At 48.2% G+C, this 27,561-nt stretch overlaps 1 protein-coding gene across 2 annotated transcripts in view; it reads right to left on the bottom strand.

The window, feature by feature from the left end:
• Anxa11 (annexin A11) overlaps positions 1–24,324 on the bottom strand; it is a 44,678-nt gene extending 20,354 nt beyond the window's left edge. The window contains exons 1-2 of one of the 2 annotated variants that reach the window (XM_006518451.4): positions 24,156–24,324; positions 23,667–23,744 (exon numbers count right to left, since the gene is read on the bottom strand). The gene's annotated coding sequence lies outside the window, so the exon portion shown is untranslated. The remainder of the gene's footprint in view (positions 1–23,666; positions 23,745–24,155) is intronic. The other variant, NM_013469.2, reaches the window with a different exon arrangement.
• Between the last annotated feature and the right edge of the window lie 3,237 nt (positions 24,325–27,561).

Below are 27,561 nucleotides of genomic sequence, written 5' to 3'. Positions count from 1 at the left end.
TAGGGATAGCCCTTAGAAGGAAGGCTAGCTCCATGAAGGTCCCAGGCCTGCTTTTTCCACTCCCTAGTCCACAGGGATGTGAAGAGCCTCTGCTTTGCATTCGAATCCTGCTGTGCTTCCTCCATCATGGCAGCCTACACATCCCCTCTTATACTCTGTTAGGTGGTGTACTCACTGGGACCCAGAGATAATTAACCCACATGTGCGATACTCTGCAGCTAAGCACCTACAACTCCCAGGGCAAGAATCACCAGCTGAGCAGCAAGGCCTTCGGGCTCGCCTCAGCTCCCAAGGGGGCAGAATGAGAACATCTGGGGACCTCACCCTTTCCAGTGCTCGCACTCCGTGACAAATGGGACAATGTGGTGGGCTACTGTCCAATAGACCCACTTGCTACCTTCCACTTGACCAAAGCCTTCTCTTACTTTATCTTCCAACAGAGAAGAAAAATACACAGGTGAGTGATACTTCCCAAGGCTAATGTGATTTGGACAGCCAGGCACATCTGTCCCATATGCCTCCTTCTGGCATTCAAACATGGGACCTCATGGAGAGTCCACCTGCATAGGACAGACATCTGGCTCTAATTCTGATAACCCTGCCTCTAGAGAACTTCTAGCTTCTGGCTCTGACTCTCTCAGGAACACTACAGCACAAAGGTCACCCTTCCTTCCTCCCTGGAACCATGCAAATGCAGCTGTGCAGATTCAAACAGCTGTGGCCCTCTCCATCTTATAAGACAACTATAGGTGGCTTAGGGTCTCTATTGCTGTAATAAAAACATGACCAAAAGCAACTTGGGAAGAAAGGGAATTATTGCAGCTTACACTTATGCATCACTGTTCATCATCAAAGAAGTCAGGACAGGAACTCAAGCAGGGCAGGCCCCTGGAGGCAGGAGCTGACGCAGAGGCCCCAAAACCACCATCCCAGGAATGGTACCACCCACAACCGGCTAAGCCCTCCCACACTTATCACTGATTTAGAAAATGTGTCACAGGCTTGCCTACAGCCCAGTCTTATGGAGGCATTTTCCAAATTGAACTTCCCTCCTCTCTCATGAGTCTAGCTTGTGTCAAGCTGAAGTAAAATTACCCAGGACACCGCGCTTCCATAAAAGTCCTTTGTGGAGAATGATAAAACCCAGACGGCTGGGCCTTGATGAGTGTGGGACTGCTCCTTCATACAAGAGCACCAAACGCAGCCCCGCATCCTGGCATCCAGCATCCTTTAGGACTAAGCCTCAGGGTATCCTGTCGATACAGAACCCACCTGGGCGGCTTCTTTTGGAGTATGTGAGGGCTTGTATTGTCAGGGGCTTTGGGGAGTCTCTGGGGTTCAACAATAAAGACACAGAGACACCTGTATAGTATTAAGACTGTTGGCCTGTTTGATGGGGCAGTCTCTTCAGGGCCTCTAGAAACGGGAGAGTACAAATAGGCTGATTTTGCTGCAGGTCTCCATCTCTTCCTACTAGGGTGGGAAGCACGAGGTTTTACATGGGATGGGTGGGTGGGGGGTGGCTGAGTCTAGGGAGGGGAATTCCATTCTTTTTCCTCTTGTTCTATGTCTAGATTTTTGCCTATAAAGTAGTGACCCTTGAAATTTAAGGTTCACTGGCTTTAGGGAACAATCTACGCCACACGTGTTCTATCAACTGGCTATGAAAGTTTGTGAACACTTTTTTTTTTTTTTTTTTTTTTTGGAGACAGTTTCTCTGTATAGCTAGCCCTGGCTGTCCTGGACCTCTGTAGGCCAGGGTAACCTCTGCCAACCAAGGGTTGGAACTAAAGGCATGTGGCACCACACCAAGCCTAGTTCCTATTTTCTTAATTGTTAATTGCTTAATTGCTATGAGGGCATCAGCCGGGTGCCTGGCGGCAGGATAGGTAAATTTTTGACACTTCCTCACCCGCACAGGAGAAGATCCTCTGCGATTATCATGTTAATAAGCAAGCTGCCATTCCCATTGCTGATTGGCTCAGAGTGAGTAAATTGTAGACCTCTCCCACTATGCTAATAGCTTTTTTTGTTTGTTTGTTTTTGTTTTTCGAGACAGGGTTTCTCTGTATAGCCCTGGCTGTCCTGGAACTCACTTTGTAAACCAGGCTGGCCTTGAACTCAGAAATCTGCCTGCCTCTGCCTCCCAAGTGCTGGGATTGAAGGCGTGCACCAACACGCCTGGCTGTCAATAGCTTTTCTGTACAGAAAGGATAAGAGCTGGCTGCAGGTGCTGGGGAAGAATGGTCTGGCCTTTCGGCAAAGGGATGGAAGCTGACCAAGAGCAGGGCAGGGAAGCCAGGAGGAACTAGGTGGTTGGCTGAAGTACCAGGCCTGAAGTACAGGTCCAAAAGGCTGATGCTGACAGGCAGAGGTCTAAAGAGCCACACCAGGGCCCAGAGCCCCTTGGCACTCAAGCAGACAAATCAGGACTTACATTTTTTTTCTTGGGGGGGGTGGTGGTTGTGGTCTACCACTCTGCTTTCCCCAGCTGTTGGCTATAAAGAGCCACTTGCTCTCACTCAACACGTAAATAAACAGTTCAAATCACCCGGCACTGACAATCCTTACTGACATATTTTTTTTTTCCCCAAGTAAATGAAAGAAAGCCAGACATGGTGCTAAAATAAACCCTGTAATTTCAACTGCTCAGGAAGCTGAGGCAGGAGGATAGATGGATTCCTTATGGCCAAGGATTTGAGGCCAGCCTATGCAAAATAACAAGAGCTTGTTTCAAAACAAAAACAACCCACCCCACAAAACTACACAATGGCTGAATACATTCCTAAAAGATCTGATATAGTGATAGAGACAAATAATAGGAAAGAGACGGGAGAAGGTCCCTTACCAGAAGGTCCACAGAGGTGACAGTACACAGAGAGGAACCTGTTATAAATGGAAACAGGCGGCACAGCTATAAGAATGTCCATGCCCAGAAGAGAGAGAGCCAGCAAATACTGTGGGGAATGCTAAATGGTACAACACCTTAGGAAGAGAATTTTTTGCACTTTCCTACAAAACTAAACATATTTTGTGAAACCAGCAACTAGCATGATCTTGGTATTGGGCCAAGTGAGATAAAAACTTATAGGATGACAGTGTGAACCAGCCTTTTGTCACTGTAACAAAATGCCAGCGATAAACAAGTTAGAAGGAAGAAAGGTTCATTTTAAGACAGGGTTTCAGAAGTTTCAATAGAGGGGTGGAGAGGAAGAAAAGGGAGGGTTAGAATCTCGATACATTCCTCAAGAGCACCCCTAATGAAGACCCCACACGCTTCCTACAAGCAAGCCTTTGGGGTTGTGGCTCAGATCCCAGTGTAGCAGTGTTAGCCACAACTGCCCACTGGCAGATGGATGGATACACTGCAATCCAATCTTCAGAAAACTAAGCATTACCGGACATCAAGCCAGCAATGAGCCAGCCGGGCTGCAGCTGGTCCTGCGCTTGCTTCCTCTGGCTCAGTGAGGCCCAGGACTTGATCCCCGGCCCGGCACAAACTGGGGTGCTGGTGCATGCAAATAATCCACCTGGCAAAAGTAGGGACGCTGTGGGAGGAGGATCATGCGTTCAAGGCCAACCTGGGCTAAACAGGAAGACGCTGTCTCAAAAAGACAAGAGTCTGTAAATTTTATTTTGAAAATACAAAATATAAGCAATCCATAGAAACCCAAGGCAGACGGACAGGACACTATCCCCTCTCCCAGAGGCAACCACTAAGCCTTCGAACCTATAAGTTAACACACACATACATGTATGCATATATTTACAAAGCATCTGCATATATATAAAAACATACACACATATGTATTTGGTTCACCTGTTTGAAAACAGGTAAGTTTTTTCTTTCATATTCTCTCTGTCTCTGTCTCTGTCTGTCTGTCTGTCTGTCTCTCTCTCTCACACACACACACACACACACACACAGTGTTGCGATGCAGCCCAGATTGGCCTCAAACCCTTTCCCTTTCTTTTTTAATTCTATATGTACGTATGTTATTTCTTTACTAATTTATGTGCAGTGTGTGTCTACCCTGGAACTTACTTATCTGTCTCAGGTCACCAGGATGGAGGTGGAGACTTATCTGGCTCCCACAGCCCTTGGATTTGTCACTAGAGCACATCAGATCAAGGAGCCAGGATGTGGTAGAACGTGATCTGGGGTAGCAGTCAGAAAAGCTGCCCTCTTCCCAAACAGGGCTGAGTCCCTACACGGGTAACCATTGGTCTGATGGCCCCAGGAGGCTGACAGAGCCTCCTTCCAAGGACAGGAGAAATGGTACAGGGATACAGGGGACAGGTTTTAAACTGGAGGTTTCTAGAACTTTTAGCGTCTCAACCCACAGAACTTCCTTCCCTCTCCGGGAAGATCGGGCTACTGGCTTGAGGGAAGAGGGCAGTCAGATACACCCAGTCCCTACGTAAGCACACACTCAGAGTCATCAGGGCTGGCCTCGTACCACGCATACGCAGCAATGGTTTGCAGTTTCACGAAATGACTCATATGATCGAGGCTCTGATGAGCAATGGTTGGCATGTAGACTATCTATAAGCAGAATAGGACAACAGATGCTCAACCCTCAGCTTCAGCAAAGCAGTGTTTCAGGGAGCTGAAGGGATGGATGGCTCAGAGGTGGCTCAGTGGTCAAGAGCACCAACTGCTCTTCTAGAGGCCCTGGGTTCAATTCCCAGCACCTACATGGCAACTTACAACTGTCTGTAAGCAACTCCAGTTCCAGAGCTTCTGACACCTCACACTGATAGACAGGCAAAACACCATTGTACATAAGATAAAACTAAATGATGTATTAAAAGAACTAAAGTTAAAAAAAAACAAAAAACATTGCTTCAAGGCCAATTTTGCCACTCATCTGGACCAGCAGTTCTCAACCTGTGGGTCATGACCCTTGGGTCATTTCATATTAATGAAAATACATCCCGAATATCAGATGCTTAGGTTATGATTCATAACAGTAGCAAAATTATAGTTATGAAGTAGCAACAAAAATGATTTTATAGGTGGGAGATCACTACAACATGAGGAACTGTATCAAGTGGTTGCAGCATTAGGAAGGGTGAGGACCACTGCTCTAGGCCTATCCACTGCCCTGCTTGTTTGTTTAAGAAAATTCCAGGCACCATAAACTATTTCCTGGGTAATTTTTCATGTCTCTAAGTACTATCAACTCTTAAGTGTATGTCTTCTCTCTCTGTCTCTCTCTGTCTCTCTCTCTGTCTGTCTCTCTCTCTCTTTCTCTCTCTCTCTCTCTCTCTCTCTCTCTCTCTCTCTCTCACTACATGTTAACCCTGAGTTCCTATGACAGCCAACACACAGCACTCAGGTGTTGATTATCTTAGGGGAAGTGGGAGCATGGAATACTTGAAGGTACCTGTCCAGGCAAGGGGACCAGAGGCCCAACCTACCAAGGACCTGGACCAGGGAGTCCTGAGCAAGCCTCTATGGTCCCAGGTATCTGTGAATGGTGGAGGCAGGACTCAAATCCTGTCCTCCTGGCTTTGAATCCCAGGGCTTTCGCCACTACACTATACTTTTGCACAGGACCTACTGATGCTGGCAACAGTAATCTCAGAGGCTGAGCTTCACGCTCATGTGACAGAATAGCATGGAGTTAAGAATCAGGACACACCTGTGGTTTCTATAGCCAATGATCACCAACCAAGCTCCCACTTTTTCTGTTTGTTTGTTTGTTTGTTTTTTATCAAGACAGGGTTTCTCTGTGTAGCCCTAGCTGTCCTGAATCTCACTTTGTAGACCAGCCAGGCTGGCCTCAAACTTACAGAGATCCACCTGCCTCTGCTGGGACTAAAGGCGTGAGCCACCACACCCAGCTAAACCCCGTGTTCTTAATGGCAATGTAGGACAACAGGATGAACACAAAATTTGAAGGCAGACTACGTAAGTTCAAATCCAAGTGGGGTTCCTACTAGCTGGGTGGTCCTGGTCAAATTACTGAGCCTTCCTTTGGCCAGCTTCTCACCTCTATTAAACAGGAATACAACAGTCTCCCCTACTGAGTATGCTCTCATTGTATCATTTTGCCTTTCATCCATTGGGTTGTCCCGATATAAAACAGCAAACTGAGTTCGGGAGGTCCCAGAAGCCCCTGGGGCATGTGCTAAGGAGAGCTGTGGGGGCTGGGGGAGTGAGTCAAAGAGGGACTTGGCAGGGCAAAGGGGTGGGGGTGAGGTTGGAATAGTTTGAAAGGCAGAGGCTAGCAAGGGCAGTGCTACCACATGGGTCTAGAAAGGCCCCCAAAGGTCCGTGTCTGTTGGAGGCTGAGTCCCAAGCCCCTGGGGCATACTGGTAGGCAGTGGAACCTTTGGGGGATGAGAGACTGCTGCTGGCAGGTCCTAGGCCACTGGGTAAATGTCTGTGAAGGAGACACTGGGATCCAAGCCTTTCCTCACTGCATCTTGGCTGCCATGGGGTAAGCATGCTACAACCACACACCGCAGTGCACTGTGATGAGCAAAGCAGCAGCCCAGGCAGGACCTCTGAAGCCATCCTTATGGCTTTTTAGCTGACTGCTTCGGGCAGCAGCAGAGTGCACCTGTCTCCCAGATGAACCCCATTATAATCCTGAGGCCCATCGAGAAGCAATGAGAAAGCAGGGCACTGCGGTGGCTAGGTCACAATAGCAGAGCTCTCCGAACAGAGAGAGACTACTTTGTAAGCACACGGAGGGAAGTGGCCAAGCTACAGAGCCAGACCCAATTCCTCAGCAGACACTTGATGTGTGCTTTACAGCTTCTACTGTGAGCAAAACGCTTCTGCTGTCTAAGCCTTTCTCGTTCACAGTATTCCATTACAGCAGTTCAAACAGACCGAGGCAAGCTTAAAGAAACACGTATGCAAGGCTGGAAGGATGGCTCAGGTAGTTAAGAGCACCGGGACCAGAATTCTGATCCCTGCATCACAGCCCTCAACTACTTGGAACTCTAGCTCCAGCGGGTAGATCCGACACTTGCTTCTGGCCTTACACAAAACAGGTATCTATCTGGACTCTGGGCACTTGAACACACATGTGCACATACACACTCAGACAGAGACAGAAGGACACACACACATAAACAAGAGAGTGGGGAAGAGGGAGAAGGAGAGAGAGATTAGGTTATGTTTGAGCACAGTTTGGATATGGGAGTGCAGGTCTGTTTTTTTTGTTTGTTTTTTATAGAAACCCTATCTTTTTTTTAAGACTTATTTATTTATTTTATGTATATGAGTACACTGTCACTGTCTTCAGACACACCAGAAGAGGGCATTATATCCAATTACAGATGGTTGTGAGACACCATGTGGTTGCTGGGAATTGAACTCGAGACCTTCAGAAGAGCAGCCAGTGCTCTTAACCACTGAGCCATCTCTCCAGCCCCAGGTCTGTTCTTTTGTGTCACCATTCCCCACTATTGGTTATGCCCCAGGTCTGAAAGAGGGTCTACTAGGACTATCTATGGAGCACAGTCAAAGGGACCTGATGGCCATGGGCTCAGCATTGTGGAGCAATGGCAATATCTGAGAGTGCCCCACACACACCCAAGGTGTCTGGTCTCTCCAGCTCTGGCAAAGCCCAGCTGGGTTTCTCCCAAATCCCCCAGGCTGGAGATGCTCTATACACTAAGTCCTGCTGTGCCCACTCACTGCCTCTGTGCCACACCATCCTTCCAATAACTCAAGAGGGATAGGATCATAAAGGATCAAAACTCGCGAGCTCATCAAACTGGTGTGCGCATCTAATTACCAGGAGCTGAGCCATAGGGTGGTGGGCAGGCTGATTGGCCATTAGGGAGGAGAGGGTACCCCAAAGCCTGATACAAGGCCATTATCCTCCAAATCTATCCTAGATACAGTCTTCAGTCCCAGTGCTCCAGAGAACCTGAAAATGCCGCCTCCTATGGCCGAAGAGTCAGTCCAGAGTGACTGAGATTACACACTGGGTGAGCGTGGTCTGAATCTGGATTACCCAGGACAGATCAATCCAACTGCAGGCGCCCTTACAAGTGGAAACTCTTCCCCTCTATGGAACACCAACAATGGAAAGCCAACAATGGCCCCACCTGAAGAGGAATGGGCCACAAAGACCGGGATGGCTACCAGCACCAGAGACACCAAGCAATCAGATCATTCCCAGTTAAGGAACAACTCTGTGAGCACCTTAACATGACAGTCACAATCATGAGACTAGACTGTGAGATCAAACTGCTAGACAAGCCACAAGGCCACAGCGACTGCAGAGAACAGTAAAGGCTCCTAAAAACGAAACTCAACACAGAACTGCCACAGGATCCCACAAGCAAAAGCAAGACCTCTCTCAGCTAGCCACGTGATGAACAGATAAAGAAAATCAGCTGCTCACTCTGAAAACGGGGGCCATCCTGATGCGTGCGATGGCACGGATGAAGCCAGCACACTAACTGAAATAAGGCAGCCACAGAAAGGTAAGTGCTGCCTAATTCCACTCAGACAGAAAGACATGGCTGCCTCGGAGGCTGGGGCAAAAGGGAAATGGGAAGATTGTTAAATGGGGACAGTAAGCTTGGGACGATGAGAAAGTTCTGGAAACAGACTGTGGTGAGGGATGCATACAAAGTGAATGTTCAATGTCACTGAACTGCACATCTAAAATTAGTCAACACGGCAAACCTCATGGCATGTATACTACCACCAAAACATGTACTAAGTTTGTCTCCAAGAACAGGAATAGCAGACTAGCCTATACAGTAGCCACCTCTCCCTTCCTCCAGACCCCTTCCTGGCTGAGGTCTGCCACCAGCCCATACAGCCTGGCCAGCCTCTTTGACAGGAGAAGCACCAAAGCCCTGACACCACAACAAATCATTTCTACAACAAAAGCCAAAGGGCGCTCCCCCTGCCCTGGAGAAGGGGCTCAGATAAGGCTCGCTCACTTGTGTGATAGGTCAACACAGTCACCATGGTCACCGTGAGTCACCACAATAAGAGCTGGGTTTTCTGTGGTCAGGCAACAAACCCAGCCAGCAATGGGGAGGGGAACTAAGCACCTGACATGATTTAAGCATGCAGGTAACAGAGCATTCTGGCCAGCTGGTCAGCCAAAGCTGACCCCTTTTCTCCCCCACCCTTTACATATGGAGAAACTGACAACCAGAGAGGAAGTGGCTTGCCACCATGACACAGCAAGGGGCCAGCCCTGGACCTCTTGCCTCCTTACCAAGTACTATGAAGCACAGGGTGTGGCACCAGCACAGGTTCCCAGCTCAATAGGGACCCACTTCCCTTTATCAAAAGCTCTGAAAGAGTAAGAGTTCTAGGTAGGCCCAATGCCTCAACCTAAGGTAGGTAATGTGCAGAAGACCAGCAAGACCAAAGGATGATTTTACACAGGGAGAAGTGGTATAGAGCCCTGCCTGACACCTCCCTCGAGCCACGCCCAAGGACTCAGCACTGTTTGTGTGTAAATTGACAATGCAGGATCCCAGCACACTGAACAAGATCTCCAGTAAGAACAGGAGAGACCAAGAGAAGACTCAGAGGGTAGAGAGCCATTGATGAGACGTATCAGAGGGAATACAAGTGATATGCTCGGAGACACAGAGGAAATCTACTCATAAAGCAAAACAGAAAGGAAATGCTGTACACATGGAACACTGAGGAAGCAGTAAAGTCTCTTAGAAACTGAAAAGGGAAAATGTTATTTTTTAAAAAAATCAAAGTTCAATAGATCAGCAGCCAATGAAATGTTCATGTTAAGGAACTGAAAAACAGACAACTCAACCATTCAACACAAGGGTTAGAGAAAAGAGCACAGGAAAAATCCAGAGAAAAAAGAGCCACAGGAAGCTGGGTGTTGTGAGCGATGCCTGCAGTCCCAGCACTCAGTAGCAGAGGCAGGGGACCTGGAAGTCACTGAGACCTGGCTTTACTGCATGGGATCTTATGTGAAGACAGAAGCAAGCCAACAAACAGCAGCTAGAGAGAGGCCATAGTCAATCATAATGTGTGTATGCACAAGCATGACGACCAGGGTCTAATTCCCAGCACTCACATCAAGAGCCAGACACGGTGATATGCTTAGAATGTGAGTGCTGGGGAGGCAGAGGCAGGTGGATCCCTGGGGATTCCTCAAGGGAACAGGAAAGAGTGATGGAGAAGGACATTCAGTATCCTCTTCTGGCTTCTGTACACACACATAGGCACATACATGTCTATATCTCACACACACACACACACACACACACACACACACACACACACACACACACACACTAGGTGATGGTGGTGATGATATAACACTACCACCTGAGCAGAAAGCATAAGGTGAAAAGACACCATCAGCAAAGCTCACCCAGCGGACACTTGCCAACTCAGAGGCAGAGAGACAATACTACAAGCTTTGAGGAGAAGAAAGGACCTAAGGTTCCTCAGGGGAAGATAGCTCTGGACTCCTCGACTCCTGGTGGGAACTAGGAGATAGCTCCTCCCTTCAAGCTTCTCAGGAGAAACTGGTTTCAGCGGTTCATTCCTAAGGCCGGCTAAATCACCCACCTAGCAACCGGATGCCGCAGACTTTTCCACAAAGACTTTAAAAAAGGCACAAAGCAGCCTACCTCCCCCCAACACAAAGGGAATCTAACACAGATGTTTAAAAGGTGGTCCCAAGATGATAACTGAGTGACAGGCTTGGAGAACAACTTGTCCAGCTCAGGGCAACCGGTATGGAAAAAACTCAAAGCTAAGAGAACAGTGACTCACCGCAGGACAGGAAGTCACCTGGTAGCCCTGCACAGCGTAACCACACGGATGGCCTGGGGCAGGAGTGAGCAGTACCTACTGCAGTCGTAGTTTTGCAAGAATTAAATCCTGATATGTATTGATTCCTATCTACCCAAGCAGCACGCCAGCAAATAATGTCTCAGTTGACAAATTAGCAAGCAGAACTGTAAGCCAATCATTTAGTTAAACATATTAAGGAGAGACAGTTATCTATACAGAGGCAGACAAAGGGGCGGGTGCATGGGCAGACAGCTGGTTTCATTATAAGCCCTTCAGACCAATAGGGTTGAGTTTCCTCATTCAGCAAGCTATGCGTTTTATAATGCAGCTACATAAAGTGTTACACAGGACAGGGATCCTGACACCTAACTAAAAATGGACAACTGTCAGCACACCTGAGCTCCAGTATTCAACTACTCTCTGAAACATAAACACACTTCTTAGCTGAAAGCTGAAACACCATTTGTTCTCACTCTCTCTCACTCTCTCTCTCTCCCTCTCCCCCCCCTCTCTCTCACACACACACCTGTCCCTGAGTTTTTGGTTTATGAACATCTACAGACATAGATAGAGGTTTGTGGAGCATACCTCGTACAGGGTTGTAGGAGCCCACTTAAGGAAAGAACATAAAACACCTTACTTTATGCCAATGTTGTCATGTCCATTTGTGTCCAGAAAACACACACGGCATTTCAAAGCCATTCTTCCTTCCCTCGTGGGGGTGGGGAAAGCCTGAGAGGGTGGAATGTAATTTTGGGGACTACACCAGGGTGTGAGGAAATGATTCTCTCCAGTGGACCCAGGTAGGCTCAGACTCCCCACGGTTCCTCAAGCTCCCCTCTCCAGGAAGCCTGGGCTTCGTGAAAGTATCCACCATCAGGAAGGTTCTGGGCTCAAAGTTACTTCCTTGGAGAAACAGAAGGAATGAAGAGGGAATCTAGGACTCAAACTTTTTCAGAAGTGGAACAGGAGGGGCTGGGCCCTAGAGGCCATCTCTCTCCTCTGGAAGGCACTGCTACACCCTATTGCCCCAGCAAGGGACAGAGGGCAGGAGGCTGAGACCCTGGTCTACAGACTGCAGGGGCTCTGATCCTGTATCACTGTCGCGTGCTCATCAGCCGTTCATCTGCCCTGCACGTTCAGTGCCTTCACACCTGGAACACACCGACGTGCAGCCCTGCCTAGAAGCCTTGGGGTTTAAATAGCCCTTAGAGTCGAGTCTTCTGTAGTGCTAAGGCCAGAAACTGAAAGGAAGTCCCCGAAGAACACGCAGATCAACCAGGAGTAAGGTTCTCTGTCGGATCCTGGCCCTCTGCACTCGGGGTTACACTGAGCCACTGAGGAATAGCAAAAAGACAGGAGGTCCAAAAGACACCCCCAAGGAATGCACGTGACAGGAAGAAGCCAGGAAATATTCTGTTCCTCATTTATCCAAGCTTGGCAATCTCCATCTTAGACAACTGGTCAGCCAACTTCCCGGAGGCCACACATGAGGTCCCACCCCTTTCAGGGGTGTCCTTCCCACTCACAATGATGCCTCTTTCTGGAACTCTTGCCGCACTCAGCCTAGCATGCTCTCTCTCTGTCCACACCTTCCTTCCAGTTTCTAGGCTAGGCATCTCCTCACTGAACGGTTCATCAACCTTTCTAGCAATCTCTTGGCTGCATACCACCATACTCCCATTTTATACACCAGGGAACAAAGCTCGGAGGTCAAGGGGCGGTGCCAGGATGGCTTGCACTGGGCCACCCAGGAGGATGATGGGTGCTACGTATTATCAGATAGCCTGTTCTCCTTGCTGCTTCCCACCGAGGCCCAGCAGAGCTGCCATTGGGATATTAGACTTAGCCGCATCCCACTAGGACCACGAGTTCCCGACTCATCTCTCCTCGCTCTAGCTGGCTCCTGCCCTGAGAGCCTGTTGGTAAATAGACTCTAGGAATTTAGGAGACAAGCCAGACAATCTAGAAGATTCCCTTCTCCCTCCCATCCCAAACAGGACCCTAAATGATGCAAGAAGTTGTACGAACATCCTGGCTCTTGCAGGTCTACAGTCCCACACCCTGTGATCATGGGACACTAACCTCCCCAATGTGGGTCATGAGTGCCATTAGGTGACTGACACAAGCCGGAGAGCCCTCAGGCAGCATTCACCAACCGTGACTCCATTTTCCCAGGCACTACACAAAAGGCCCACTGAAGGTGGAGGCAGGCATTCAGCTCCCCACCCACATACCAGGAATTAAAAATAGCAGAATTGACATCAATCATTCTCGGGGCGGCAGGGCAGACGCCACCATCCAAGACTGTCTCTGGGGCAGCCCAACCTAGAGAAATTCTGGGCAAAGCTGGCAGGAGAGTAGCCACAGCAATTGCTAGGGCCCCACCAAGGAGCAGAGCCTGAGGGAACAAACCTGAAAGAACCTTCTTAGAAATAAAAAGCCAGCCCCAGTGGCATTTGGGTTGCTCCAGAACTGTGCCATCACTGAGCCCAATTGAGTCTGTGGCTGACTTGATTTGGTATGTGCCAAGGCCCAGGGAGCAGGAGAGATAGACCTGAGTTCTCCAGGCTGGCTGAGGACAACACAAGGCCTGAAACCGTTATCTGCTGACTTCCTGGCTAGAGCATCTCAGCCCGAGCTGACACTGTGCTCTCTAGGCTTCATCACACTCAAACCCGGCTGGAGGGAAAGCTGAGAGACATGAAGGTCAACCTGAGAAAACCAAACTGAGGTACAGACGGTAACCTTCCCAACAACTCCCACATAAACTGAGTTATACACAGAGTGTCATCTGTTTCAGGGAGCTAAGAATGACAGCAGAGAAGCCAGAGTGGGCAGCCGCAAATGTATCCCTCGTGAATGTGAGGACCCATAGAGACCACTGGCCTCAGCTCACCATTCACGACTGTTGCCATGACAAGAGTGCCCTACATGCCATATTTAGAGTTAAAGAAGCAACCTGGGAGAAGGTGACATAGTAAGGACTTTCCATCCCAAAGTTGGGTCTTGGAAACCACTGTGTTTCATGGGGACTGGAAGACCTGAGGGTGCAGATCACAGCATGAGCCAACAAGCTAGGCCTCTTAGAAGAGGGCGGAGGAATAGAGGCCTGCCAGCATGTTCCCTAACCCCCAGGGACAGAGCTGCCCTGCTGTATGCCCTGATGGCTTCCGGCTGCTACGACATACGGCTCAGTTCCCACTCCCTAACCTGTGTAGTGCCAGCTCAGCCAATGACAAGAGGAGAAACATCTTAATTTTGTACTAAGGAGAAAAGTGGGTGGTGTTCCCAAACCTTCTGACTGTTACCCCTGAACCATCTGTCCTGTCTCACTTTTAGGAACAGAACGCTCACTATAACCCGGCACACAGCAACCCCAAAACCATGTTTCCTGGATCTCCATCCGCTCTGCAGCGCCTGCCAGTGAGGACTGCACTAGGCTGATCTGGACCACACGGGTGAAGGAGAGCATCACCCACATGTGATCCTGGGACTGGATGTATTAGTACATCCTGGACACCCGCCAGAATTCAAACCCTCAGACGACACATACGCATACACAGATATACAGACACACAGGCACATGCCCCCGGTCAGCAGCTGGGATCTAGAACTGTGTTTCAGCAAGCCTCACACATGTTCAAGTGTGAAAAACACAGCCTTAGAAAATGCCTGATGTGATTAATGTTAGGAGCCTGGTGCCTGGACTACCCTGTGGTAAAAACCTAGCCTCTGACGTCTGGAGAGAGACAGAGACAAGTCTTCTTTGATAAACGAATAAGTCTGAATCCTAACAGCAGGGGCAGAGGAGTGATGAGGCACTGAATGGATCTAGCAAGAAACAAGACGGGAAAGAAAACAACCTCCATGCCTAACAAACAGCAAGGACAACACAGAATCAAATTACAGCCAGCCACAACAGGAAGAGTGTCACTCCCTCTATCAAAGTCCTCCAGAGAGGATGGTAGCAGGCACAGCCTCCAGCCACCCCCTTTCTCTCCAAGCCCAGAACATGAGATGATTAGAAGAGAAACACATTTTTAAAGTGTAAATGATTAAAAATTCACGATAAGTCAAAGAGATACAAAGAAAGCAAACATGAGGCGTGGAATATTAATATTAAAAATGTGTTGATGGTTGAAATATTTCAATAGATAAAATGCTTTGCAAGCATGAGGACCTGAGTTCAAGTCCCCAGCACCCATGTAAATGCCAGGTGTGGAGGGACATGCCAACAATCCCAGCACTTGGAGTGTAGTGGAGACGGGAAGATCACTCGGCCTGCTGGGCATTCAGCCTAATAAATCAGCACATTGGCAAGTTCTAGAGGCAGCGAGAGACACTATCTCAACAGACAAAGTAGAGTGACAGAGGACAACATCCGATCTAAATCTCCACGTGTGCATGGCACAGACACACACACACACACAGACAGACAGACACACAGACACACACAGACACACACAGAGACACATACACACCCACACACACCCACATTCCCCTTGAGTACTTTTTTCATAATCCTGCCCCAGCAAACCAAGAACTTTTCCAGCTATGTGTTCAGTTGTTTGTCTGCCTGAAAGCATAGGCCTTAGAAAATGTCTAAGCTCAGTGAGAGTTAGAAAACCAGGCTCCAGGCCAGCACAGTCCAGAGAAGGAAAAGAGCATAGATACTCCACAGCAGGCTTCTGCTCATTTGTCCCTCTGTACCCTTGTATAGTAACTGCATTGGCATTTCCAGGACGGAGAAAACCCATCTTGTTGCCTCAGATGAGAAAGGATGCATGCCCAGGATGTGTGGCCAGCCCTGACATCCCTGGACACCTAGGAAGGGGCCCAAAGCTGTGTGTGTGTGTGTGTGTGTGTGTGTGTGTGTGTGTGTGTGTGTGTGTGTGTTGGGGGTGAGGAGGATTTCCTGCCATGGTGCTGGTATAGATCTTGTATGGTTTGTCCCCTAAAGGCCCACTTAGTGGAAGCATGATGCTTTGTACAGTGGCACTGAGAAGTGACAGGGCTTTAGGAAGTGGGCTGAGGGAGATGTGGAAACTGGTTATTATAACACCAGTGGCCTCATCCTTTCTTCCTTCTCCTTCCTAGTCTGCCATACTGTGAGGCAGCAAACAGTTGCCAGAACAGAGCGGAATCAACTTCTCTTTATTTGCTACCCAGCTTCAGATATTTTGTTATAGCATCAGAAACAGACTAAGACCCCCAAGCGTTTACAGGTTAAGTCTTGTTTTATCCACTCTTTCCAAAAGCCTGGCTGTCATAAGGACAAGGACCACTGGGACACTGAGGGAGGGGTGCTTACTGTCATCAGCAGGCTGAGAAGCAAGACCCTACTACAAACTATTCCACCAGTGCCTAGCTTGAAGGGCACAGGGGCATAGCCTGAAGTCTGTCAGGACACTGCCTCTAAACGCCTGGGTCCTGCTGTTTCATAAAATGTGTTTTTATTAATTTTAGGATTGTAAGAAAAGACATTATCCCACCTCTTGGCTATTCCTAAAACATAAATAATACAGACCTGAACACCAAAGATCACACAATACAAACCACAAAGCAGGCCTGAAAAACCTGTTAACTCGAAACATGAAAGCCAAGTTCGTAAAAGCCAGAACCATTGCCAAGGACAAATTGAGCTTGATTTACAGTGAGAATTATTTAGTCTTTTTTTTTTTTAAGGACTGATTATATACAACCTAGGCCGGCCTTAAACTTTATATACAGTCCATGTTGGTCCTGAACTCATGAGCCTCCTGCCTCAGCCTCCAGCACACTATGACTACTGGTCCATGCCACCAGAATTGGTTTTATAGTGGGAATTTCTGATACATCTCTCAGTGATAAGAAAAGATCACGTTGAATTTGAAGGTACACTTTAACACTATCAGCTACAAGGAGGACTTCATGCAGTCGAAAAGAGACATTTGCTGTCCTCTGCTAGTCACAGTCCCCTAAAACCAGGACTCAACCTGAAGCAGTCAGCCTGTCCACGACACTACCAACTGGGAATTCAGGACAGTTTTCCTGAATAGTCCCTATATCAGAGCTGGTTTACAGTAACCAGGACTGTAAGGTAGAACCGGGTGCTTTGCATGTGCAGCCATTTAAATGAAAATGATCAGCTGGGCGGTGGTGGCGCACGCCTTTAATCCCAGCACTCAGGAGGCAGAGGCAGGAGGATTTCTGAGTTCGAGGCCAGCCTGGGCTACAAAGTGAGCTCCAGGGCAGCCAGGGCTATACAGAGAAACCCTGTCTCGAAACAAAACAAAACAAAACGAAGAAAATGGTCCCCGTAGACACACTCACAGGGAGTGGCACTATTAGGAGGTGTGGCCATGTTGGAAGAAGTGTGTCACTGGGGGTGGACTTTGAAGTTTCATAAACTCAAGCCAAGGCCCAGTATGTCCTTCTCTTTCTGATGCCTGTGGATCCAGTTGTAGAACTCAGGGTTCCTTCTCCAGCACCATGTCTGCCTGCCTGCCACCGTGCTTCCCACCAAGATGATAATGGACTAAACCTCTGTTCTGTAAGGCAGCCCCAATTAAATCATTTCCTTTATAAGAGTTGCCGTGGTCATTGTGTCTCTTCACAGCAATAAACAGTAACTAAGACTGTGGAAAGCCACCCGCTAGCATTATATCCAAAGGACAGAACTGATGGCGGTAGGGTTTTTCAATGACAAGAAAGCAACAAAGTGAACTAAAAATGGGAAGGAATGGATAAAAGTTAAAATTGATGCCCTCTGCACACATACACACATACAACATACACAACACACACTACTGAAAGCAACTAGAATCTTATTTCTTTTTTTTTTTTTTTTTTTTTTTTTTAAAGATTTATTTATTTATTATATGTAAGTACACTGTAGCTGTCTTCAGACACTCCAGAAGAGGGCGCCAGATCTTGTTAGGGATGGTTGTGAGCCACCATGTGGTTGCTGGGAATTGAACTCAGGACCTTCAGAAGAACAGTCGGGTGCTCTTATCTGTTGAGCCATCTCACCAGCCCCTAGAATCTTATTTCTTTATTTAGAGAACTTAAAAGCATTTAAAAAAATCAACACTTCCTAAATAAATACATTCTGGAACATTCCAAGGAGACAGTTTCTTTGACCCAACTCTGCTTTAAGTCAATAAAAACAGGAAAAGAACTCATAACCCACGAGCGAGGGGAAGACTGAATAAATTATGGTAATTCTGCAATGAGAACATTCCACTGCGGCTGACCTGGAGCAACAGTCACCCAGTTGGTTACTGTCGCAATAAACAAGTCATACACAGAAGCTGCAGTATGAGGTACAGGGGCTGTGGCCTCCAGCACCGACACTCCTCAGGTGACAGAGCCTGGGCTCGCTCTCAGCCTCTCCTCCTTCAGCTGCTCCTGAGGTTTGCTCCAGCTCTTCTTTCCCATCCCTGGCTGTCCCAACAATGCTGTGCAGACTCCTCTGTCTGTCTGTCTGTCTGTCTATCAATCATCTATCTATCGATTATCTATCTGTCAGTCAGTCTGCCTGCCTGCCTACCTACCTATCATCTCTTCTGCTGCTCACTTTCCTCTACTCAGCTATCCCAGGGGGTCTTTAACATCACCATGCCCTTGACTTCAAATATAAATACAACCTAGACAAAATTGCCTGTCTAGCCCAGACGATTCAATTCCTCAGTCCTGCCGGCCTCCACCCCCACTTAGTCTCCAACGACTCCCTCCTGAAATGAAACGTGAGGGTAAACAAAGTTCACGACCTTCTCCACCTTCCAAACTGGGTCCTCATCCAGTCTCATGGGTCACACACAGGGTAAAGCCAGCGTTCCGGTAGGCTGGAGGCCGCTGCAGATGGCTATCAGGGCTCTGGGGGAAGCCTGTTAAGGAAAAGCTCTCTCCCGGGTCAAATGATGGACTGAATCTACCTCTGGCTCTGGGCAGACACATGACATTTTGATCTACTCCAAAGATTAGATCCCTGGATACTACAGGCTCCTCTCTAAGAGTGAAATGAGCTGGGCCTGTCAATCACCTGACCAAACGTTAATTCACATTGCTGCAATCACTCCTAAAGTCATGATTAGGAGATAGGAGGATTTTCCTTCGTGGAATGCTGTCCTTACCCCCTGCAGTCCTACAGAGCTTCCCACGTGTGGCACTGTAACTACCTACTTCTCTGCACTACTTAGGAAAACAACTTTCCCGCCCCCGCCCCCGCCCCCGCCCCCGCCCCCGCCCCCGCCCCCGCCCCCAGTCTTCTTTCCTTTCAGATATTACACACAGCCTGGGCACGCTCTTCCAGACCCTCTGGGCTGCTTTGTCACTCCTTTTCTCTTCCCTTCGGCCATGTGGCTGCTTGTCAGCCAAGAGGCAATTTGCTGACCCCCATTACTTAACCTACCTGCTTGTTTTCTTTCTTCCTTTTCTTTCTCTTCATTCTTTCCTGCCTGTCTTTCTTTTCTTTTCTTTCATTTTGTTTCGTTCGTTTCCAGACAGGGTTTCTCTGTGTAGCCCGGGCTGTCCTGGAACTTGCTCCGTAGACCAGGCTAGGCTCGAACTCACAGTGGTCCCCTGCCTCTGCCTCCCAAGTGCTGGGATTAAGGATGTGGCCACCACCAGGCTCGATGGCATGCCTGCCTTCTCTCTTCCTCTCCTCCATCTCCTTCCTCTTGGTATCTACTGTGATTCACCGTGTGCCTGGGTTTTCCTTTCTAACTCTAACAAAACTGTCTTTGAACATCCTTCCAAGTCCTTTCCTAAATTCTCTTACTAACAAGACTAAGAACTCAAAGAGGGGGCAGCCCTTGATATCCCCAGGGACACTAGGTCTCCTTTTGGGCATACAGAACTGGCTGGACAAGCAGTGGTCAGTCACTAAAGATTTCAACAGAAACATGCCTTGTCACCCAATTACTAAAAATACCTGTGCCCTTTGTGGTGGGCACAGCAAGCTCTCGTTCATTGACGCTGGCCCTGCCCCGTTACACACCCTGTTCCCCCAAAGACGGTTTGAACACCAGGCTTCACGTTCTCCCTGTCCACAGTGTCCAGATTCTTCTCTCCCTCACTCGGAATTCTCACTCCTCTTGCAAGCCAGCCTCCACTGAAGGGCTCCGGTCCCTGAGTCCTTCGACTATCTTCTTTGCTGCTAAGACAGTGGGACCTTCAGGAACACAATCCCCAAAAAACTAACACTAATAATCACAGAGCCAGCTTTGACCATGATATGCTCCACCTTAAGGTTCCAGCTTCCTTAGTAACACACCCACAATATCAGGATCATCGCTGCTCCCTCAATAATCTCAAAACCGTTCCGCAAACATAGTCATCTGATTCTCTGTTGGAGGCAACCATTTATCACCCAGAAAACTGGGACCATGTGGCGACATGGCTTGTCTCCGACTAGCTGGAAGATGAATTGTCCTCTAATCCTCTAGTTCTTTATTACTTTATGGGTGCTATGCCTACATCTACCTATGTAAACACTTACATGACTGGTGCCCTCCAGACGTCAGAGCCCCTGGATGCTTTAGATGGCTGTGAGGGGCCATGTGGGTGCTGGAGGGAAGCCTGGGTGCTCTGTAAGAGCAACAAGTGCTGGGTGGTGGTTTGAACAGAGACTAGTCCTCACAAGCTCACATGTTTGAGCAGCTGGTTTCCAGTTGGTGGCTGCTGGGAAGGATTAGGTGTGGCCTTGCTGGTGCAGTGTGTCACTAGAAGTGTGCTTTGAGGGTTCAAAAGACCCACTGTTAGTTCTCTCTGAGTCAAGATGTGAGCTCTCCGCTGTTTCTGCTGCCAAGTGACTTTGCTCCACCATTATGGACTCTGACCCTCTGAAGGCATAAGTCCTATCAAACGCTTTCTTTTCTAAGTTGCCTTGGCCATGGTGTTTTGTCACAGCAGCAGCAGAGTACCTGATACCTGCTCTTAAGCACTGAACCAGCTCTCCAGCCCCTGTCCCCTAACTGTTCAGAGGCAGTCACTCCATTCTCTCTCTCTCTCTCTCTCTCTCTCTCTCTCTCTCTCTCTCTCTCTATGCATTTTATGTATGAACACTTTGTCTGCATGTACATCTGTACACCAGAAGGTGGCACCAGACAGGTATGAGCTGTCACATAAGTGCTGGGAATTGAACTCAGGACCTTCAGAAGAGCATTGAGTACTCCTAACCACTGAGCCATCTCTCCAGCCCCCTGGAACACCATTCTTTCTCCTGTCAGTGTGGGCTGACCATTTCACTACATTGCTGCTCTTCTCCCCTATGACCACCAGCCAAGTGGCCCTGGGAACTTTCATGAGTTATGGTCAACAAGCCTAATGTAGGCCAACCGGTTTTAGAGGTTATTGGACGGTTCCATTCCAAACAGAGTTCAACAACTGTTCTTAGAAATGCCAACTCCCACCAAGGAAACCAGATTCCATTTATTCTCAGCGCTGTCCTATCTAAGCAACACACAAATGCGTGATGCTCTGGAAGGAATGAGCTCAGTGGGTAACGAGAAGGTTAATAGAAACTGGAGTGTGTTCCCCTGGCTAGGCCTGTGAAGTATAGCCACACCAACTCTCCCAATCCCGTGGGACCCAATGCTAGAAACTGCTTTGGGCTCAAGAGGAAGCAAAGCATCTAGGAAGGGAAGAAGAGATCATCTCTGGCCTTCAGGAAACAAAATATGCAATCCCACTCATCTCTGTGAGTTTGAGGCCAGCCTGGTCTACGGAGAGAGTTCCAGGTCAACTAGAGCTACAGAGAAAATACTTGAAAGAGGACCCACATGGGCTCTTAGAAAGATTCAGAAAGTCTCCACCCTCCAAAGGCACAAAGGCTAAATATGTGGTCATACAAATCCTTCCAAGGCCTGTCTGGAGAACTGGGCCAATAACAGAGAGGTTAAAGAGAATGGCTTGTAAGTAAGGAATGGACAAACAAAGAAAAGAGAGCAGAGAGGTGTGTGCTGGGACAGGGCAGTTCAAGCTGGCTGCACCTTGTGCTCTTGTTATCGCTGTACTATCTACTAGCTGTCGCATTTGATTACTTATACACCACCACTTTGCCTTGTGTGCTTTATGCATCCTCCAGCCACCCGTGATACACAGGTACAGTGCATCAGTTGCCACTGGTTCTAACCGCTCAGTACCTGAGCATGGCAGAACTGTTAAAAACATCAACTTGTGCCAGGCAGCAGTGGCCAACCTGCACCATGCAATGGTGGCACACACCTTTGATCCCAGCATTTGGGAGATAAGGCAGGCAGATCTCTGTGAATTCAAGGCCTACTTGATCTATAGAGTGAATTCCAGAACAGCCAGGACTACACAGAGAAACTCTGTCTCAAACAAACAAACAACAACAACAAAAACCCAAACCCTAAAAACCCATTAACTTGCTGGGCATGGTAATACATGCTTTTAATCCCAGCACTCAGGAGGAAGAGGCAGGTGGATCTCTCTGAGTTTGATGCCAGCCTGGCCTACAGAGTGAGTTCCAGGACAGTCAGAACTAGAGAGAGAGAGACTGTCTCAGAAAAGAAAAAAGAAAAAAAGAAAAACAACTCAAGAGGCTGGAGTGATGGCTCAGCAGTTAAGAGCACTTGTAGCCCCATGGCAGTTCACAACTCCGGTTCAAGGGTATCCAATGCCCTCTTTGTCTTACAAGGGCACCAGCTACCCACATGGTACACAGACATACATGAAGACAAAAACACTTATAAATACAAAATGAAATTTGTTTAAAAATTGTAAAAATAAGCCTGGTGTAGTGGGATACAACTTTGATCCCAGCCCTCAGGAAGCATAGACAATCAAATCTTTGAGTTCAAGGCCAACAGAGTCTATAGAGTGAGTTCCAGAACAGTCAGGGCGACACACAAAAAAACAAACAAGAAAGGTAAAACTAGATTAACCATAGGACAGGAAAGCTCTCTCCGTGGATAAGAGTGAATACTGCTCTTGATGAGGACCAGATTTCAGACTCAGGACGTTCACAACTTGTAACTTCAGCTCCAGCGGAACTGAATATACACACACTTAACTAAAAATAATATAAATGCTTTTTTAAAAATATTAACTTGCTGGCCGGTGGCACAAACCTTTAATCCCAGCACTCAGGAGGCAGAGGTCTGTATGAGTCTTGATATTGAAGTTTGGGACCAGACTGGTCTACAAAGCAAGTTCCAGGCCAGCCAATGCTAAATTGGTAGACCTTGTTTCAAAAGCAAGCAAACAAACAAACAACAACAACCCCCACCCCAAATTAACAAGACAACAAATTAACTCACACAATCCTCACAGTGAGTCTATGAAATAAGAATTATAATTACCCTCATTTTACAGTGCAGAAATTAATGAGGTATCAGGAAGGGATGGAGGAATCCGAAGTGGACACCTGTCTTAGAGCAACAGACTGTGTGGGTGAGCTCACCTTGCTTCCCCAGCTAGAGAATCCCGAGAACAGACAAAGCCTTGGGGGAACAGCCCTGTTAATCCTCCAGGAATTCCCAACAACTGACGGAAGCAAGAAAATAATGAAGGAGAATAATGGGAGCAGGCTGAGGGTGAGCAAGACACCTGGCCCTTCCCCGCAAGGATCTGGGTCCAAGTCTAGTCATCCTTTCGACAATGACACACACCGCCATCAACAAAGTTGAACAGCCCAACCCAGGGCCGCATTTGTAGCTTTCTTCCGCAATAAGGCAGCCTCGGGGCAAGGCAGCCTCGGAGCAAGCAGGGAGCAAGCTAGTTGAATCCTGTAAAGGGATCAGACAGGTAGGCTGACACTCTAGGTGTAGGGTCTGGGAAACCCAATCTCCAAGGACGCCCACTGATTAGCCGGCGGGGAGAAAAATCTCTAAAGAGAATGTGCCCAGCATGAGTTTAGCTATTCTCCCCCAGATTTGTTTGACACCTTGTACGCCTTTAGGAGACTGGCCTGAGCCCACGGGACGTCCGGGTTGCCAAGCTCAAGCAAGCGTTCTTGAAGACTCTGGAACGAGAAGCGGGGGCAGGGGCAGAGGGATCCTAGCTGGATACGCGGTAAGGAAGACAGGCAGGCAACACGGCATCTGGCACAATCGTGCATTCTCTGGACCGCTTAGGAGCCTGCCTTATATAAACCCAGGGTGGCAGGTCCAGGAACCCGCGCCCTGCAGTTCCGGAGCAAAGTTCCCAAAGACAGCTTTCTCGGCCCGCTGGGCTCCGCTCAAGCTTCTCCCGGAAGCGCACTGAGGTAAGACCTCAGTCACCCCCAAGTTCGCACACCCTGGGACCCTGCGGTCCCAGGCTCACCTGCCCTGACCCCGTTCAACTCCGGGCCTTGTCCTCGGGGGAACATTGCACCCCACGCCACGCGCGAATACCCCTCATGCGGAAGCCGCCCGCCGGGACCCTCACGCACCTGGCACCAGGGACCGGGACACTGAGCTCGGATAGCAACTCCTTCCTACTCCCGCTTTCCTGGATCCTAACCCGAGAGTGTCTGCGCACGGTCGAAGGAGGAGCCGGCAAGGCGGAAAACTCTCCGGGCGCGGCCGCGTTTGTCGCCCCGGGGCGGAGCCGCACGAGATGGGCGGAGCCTCTCTGGAGGGGCGGGGTGCGTGGGACCACGCCCACAGGTGAGGGTTGCGCTTCAGTGGTAGCTTTGTAGGAAGCCCCGAGCTTTCCGGAGCAAAGCCGCTCTAGACCTCAGGATGAGAGGACATTCTCGCGGGTGTTTATTTTCAGGAGTTTGACAGCGAAAAAAAACTTAAAACAGTCACTGTGTACGGCAGGAGGAAACTTCACAATGGAAAAAATTACCACCTCAACCAGTGACCAGGGCCAACATCAGCAGTGGTAATTTATATTGATCTTCTGTCGTGTGGTGTCTTCCTCCTGGAGACACATGACCCCATAGTAATCGTGCAGAAATATCAGACAAGCCCCAATTGAGGAACTCAGGACTGTCCAAAACTCTCAAGGTTGTCAAAACAAGAGGAGTCTGAGAAGCTGTCACATGGAGATATGAAAACTAAGTAATGTGACATCTTGGATGGGATCCTGGGAAAAGGACACTAAGTTAAAAAAAACAATGACATCTGGACCATATATAGATTTAATAACAATGCATCAATATTGGTACATCTATTGTAGCAAAAATACTAATATGTTAATAACAGGAGAAGACCCACGTTGGTTGTTTATTTAGAAAAAGGTAGTATAGTGAGTATGATTGTGTAACATTTAAAAATAAAAATTAAGTCTCTTACTCTCCCCAGCTCACATTTAGGCACCTCCTTCCAGATGTTCAACACACTTCTACGTTTGTGTTGCTTGCTGTGCTTAAGCAAATGTATTTGTTTATAAAACAGGATTGCAGTATTTTTTTTTCCCCTCACTTTATATTCGAGTGTCCTTTCAACTGACGCCCCAGGACCAACCAGGTTCTTCGGAAGACTGCACAGGATCTCCCCCCACCCCTTACGGATTCTTCACTATCTAGCTCCCACCTGGGGTACACTTCTTTCATGGCCCACTTTTGATTTGCAAACAAGCCATTTGTCATTTGCATTTTAGGAGCCCAGTGGACTGTAAGAGCCGGAAGAAGCCTGGTTGGCAGGTGTGGTCTGCTTGCTCCAGCAGATCGGAATGAGCTAGCCTGCCAGGCTACTGCCTCACAGCGGGAAACTCAGGCTTAAGGTTTCAGAGTGAATGAATAAATAAATAAATAAATAAATAAATAAATAAATAGCAGAGGAACATGATTACTCCTAGGTATGGTGAAGGAGAAGGTTTATTGTAGAGAAAAAAGAGACATAGTCAAAGGCAGACACATCTGGGAGAATCCAGAATGGTCATGACCCAGAGCCTTGTGAGGAGAGTGGGGAGGGGAAAGGAGATGGGTGAGAGAGGAGAACCAGGTACAGCAGCTAGAAGCTAAAGGTACAAAATAAAGGGGGAGGGGTAACTAAAATCATTATATTATGTAGAGAAAAGCAGCCCTGTACCGTGGCCTGCAGAGTTGTGGGTAGAAGGCAGGTTATGCCAGCCACAGGCTGTAAGGTAAGGCAGGGTATGCCAGCCACAGGCTGTAAGGTAAGGCAGGGTATGCCAGCCACAGGCTGTAAGGTAAGGACTGAGGAATTCTGAGGGTCCAGGGTTTGAAACCTAACACAAAACATCACATAGAAAACCTCCAGGCTGGAGAGATGGCTCAGAGGTTAAGAGCACTGTCTGCTCTTCCAGAGGTCATGAGTTCAATTCCCAGCAACCACATGGTGGCTCACAAGCATTTGTAATGAGGACTAGTGCCCTCTCCTGACTTGTAGGCAGGCAGAACATTTAATAAATAGATAAATAAATCTTAAAAAAAAAAAGAAAGAAAACCAAAAGGGGATGGGGGAACACTTAATAAATAAATAAATAAATCTTTAAAAGAAAGAAAACCAAAAGGGGATGGGGGCAGGCATGGGGGCAGGCAGAAGGGCAGAAAGAACAGGGGGACATGGTGGGGACATGGGACTTGTGAAGTCTGCCACCAAACCAGCCCCAAGCCTTTCTGGACTCCAGGGAGCGACTGTTATCATACACTCTCATGGTGGGGGGGCGGGGGGGGGGTGGAGTCACCTGGCTGCAACCCCACTCCTCTGGCCCATTCTTGCACTTAACTGGTCCTCCCACAAAGGCTACGAATGTAGGCTCCTGATAGGCTGCTTTTCTCTGGGGTGGAGCCAATGCTTCTGAGAATATGAATGTAAAAATAAATCATTTAGGGCAGCGTTTCTCAACCTATGTGTCACGACTCCTCAGGGTCAAATGACTTTCACAGAAGTACCCCAAGGCGATCTGCATATCAGATATTTACATTATGATTCATAATAGTAGCAAAATTACTGTTATGACGTAGCAAAGAAAATAATTTTGTGGTTGAGGTCACCAGGACATGACACATCACCAGAGGTGATGCAGGTGGATGGGTGGGGGTGCATATCTTTAATCCCAGCACCTAGGAGGCAGAGGCAGGTAGATCTTTGAGTTCAAGACTAGCATGGACTACAACAGCGAGTTCCAGGATGACCAGGGCTGCACACAGAAACTCTGTCTTGAGGGGGGAGAAATTTGGACAAAGCATCATAGTTGGGGACAGACAAGGCTGTCCTGAGGCTCACTGGCCAGCCACTCTGGCCAAGCTCTAGGCTCAGTAAGAAAAGACTTGTCGGGATGGATCACAGGGCTCCCAATGGAGGAGCTAGAGAAAGTACCCAAGGAGCTAAAGGGATCTGCAACCCTATAGGTGGAACAACATTATGAACTAACCAGTACCCCAGAGCTCTTGACTCTAGCTGCATATATATCAAAAGATGGCCTAGTCGGCCATCACTGGAAAGAGAGGCCCATTGGACATGCAAATTTTATATGCCCCAGTACAGGGGGAACGCCAGGGCCAAAAAGGGGGAGTGGGTGGGTAGGGGAGTGGGGGTGGGTGGGTATGGGGGACTTTTGGTATAGCATTGGAAATGTAAATGAGCTAAATACCTAATAAAAAATTAAAAAAAAAAAAAAAGAAAAGAAAAGAAAAGAAAAGACTTGTCGGGCTGGTGAGATGGCTCAGCGGTTAAGAGCACCGACTGCTCTTCCGAAGTTCCTGAGTTCAAATCCCAGCAACCACATGGTGGCTCACAACCATCCGTAACAAGATCTGACGCCCTCTTCTGGAGTGTCTGAAGACAGCTACAGTGTACTCACATATAATAAAATTAAAATAGATAAATCTTAAAAAAAAAAGAAAAAGAAAAAGAAAAAGAAAAGAAAAGACTTGTCCCCAG

The sequence above is a fragment of the Mus musculus genome, chromosome 14, assembly GCF_000001635.26.
Source record: "Mus musculus strain C57BL/6J chromosome 14, GRCm38.p6 C57BL/6J".
NCBI lineage: Eukaryota > Metazoa > Chordata > Mammalia > Rodentia > Muridae > Mus > Mus musculus.
The sequence above is the reverse complement of the archived record's forward strand: the minus strand, read 5'-3'. Positions and strand labels throughout refer to the sequence as shown.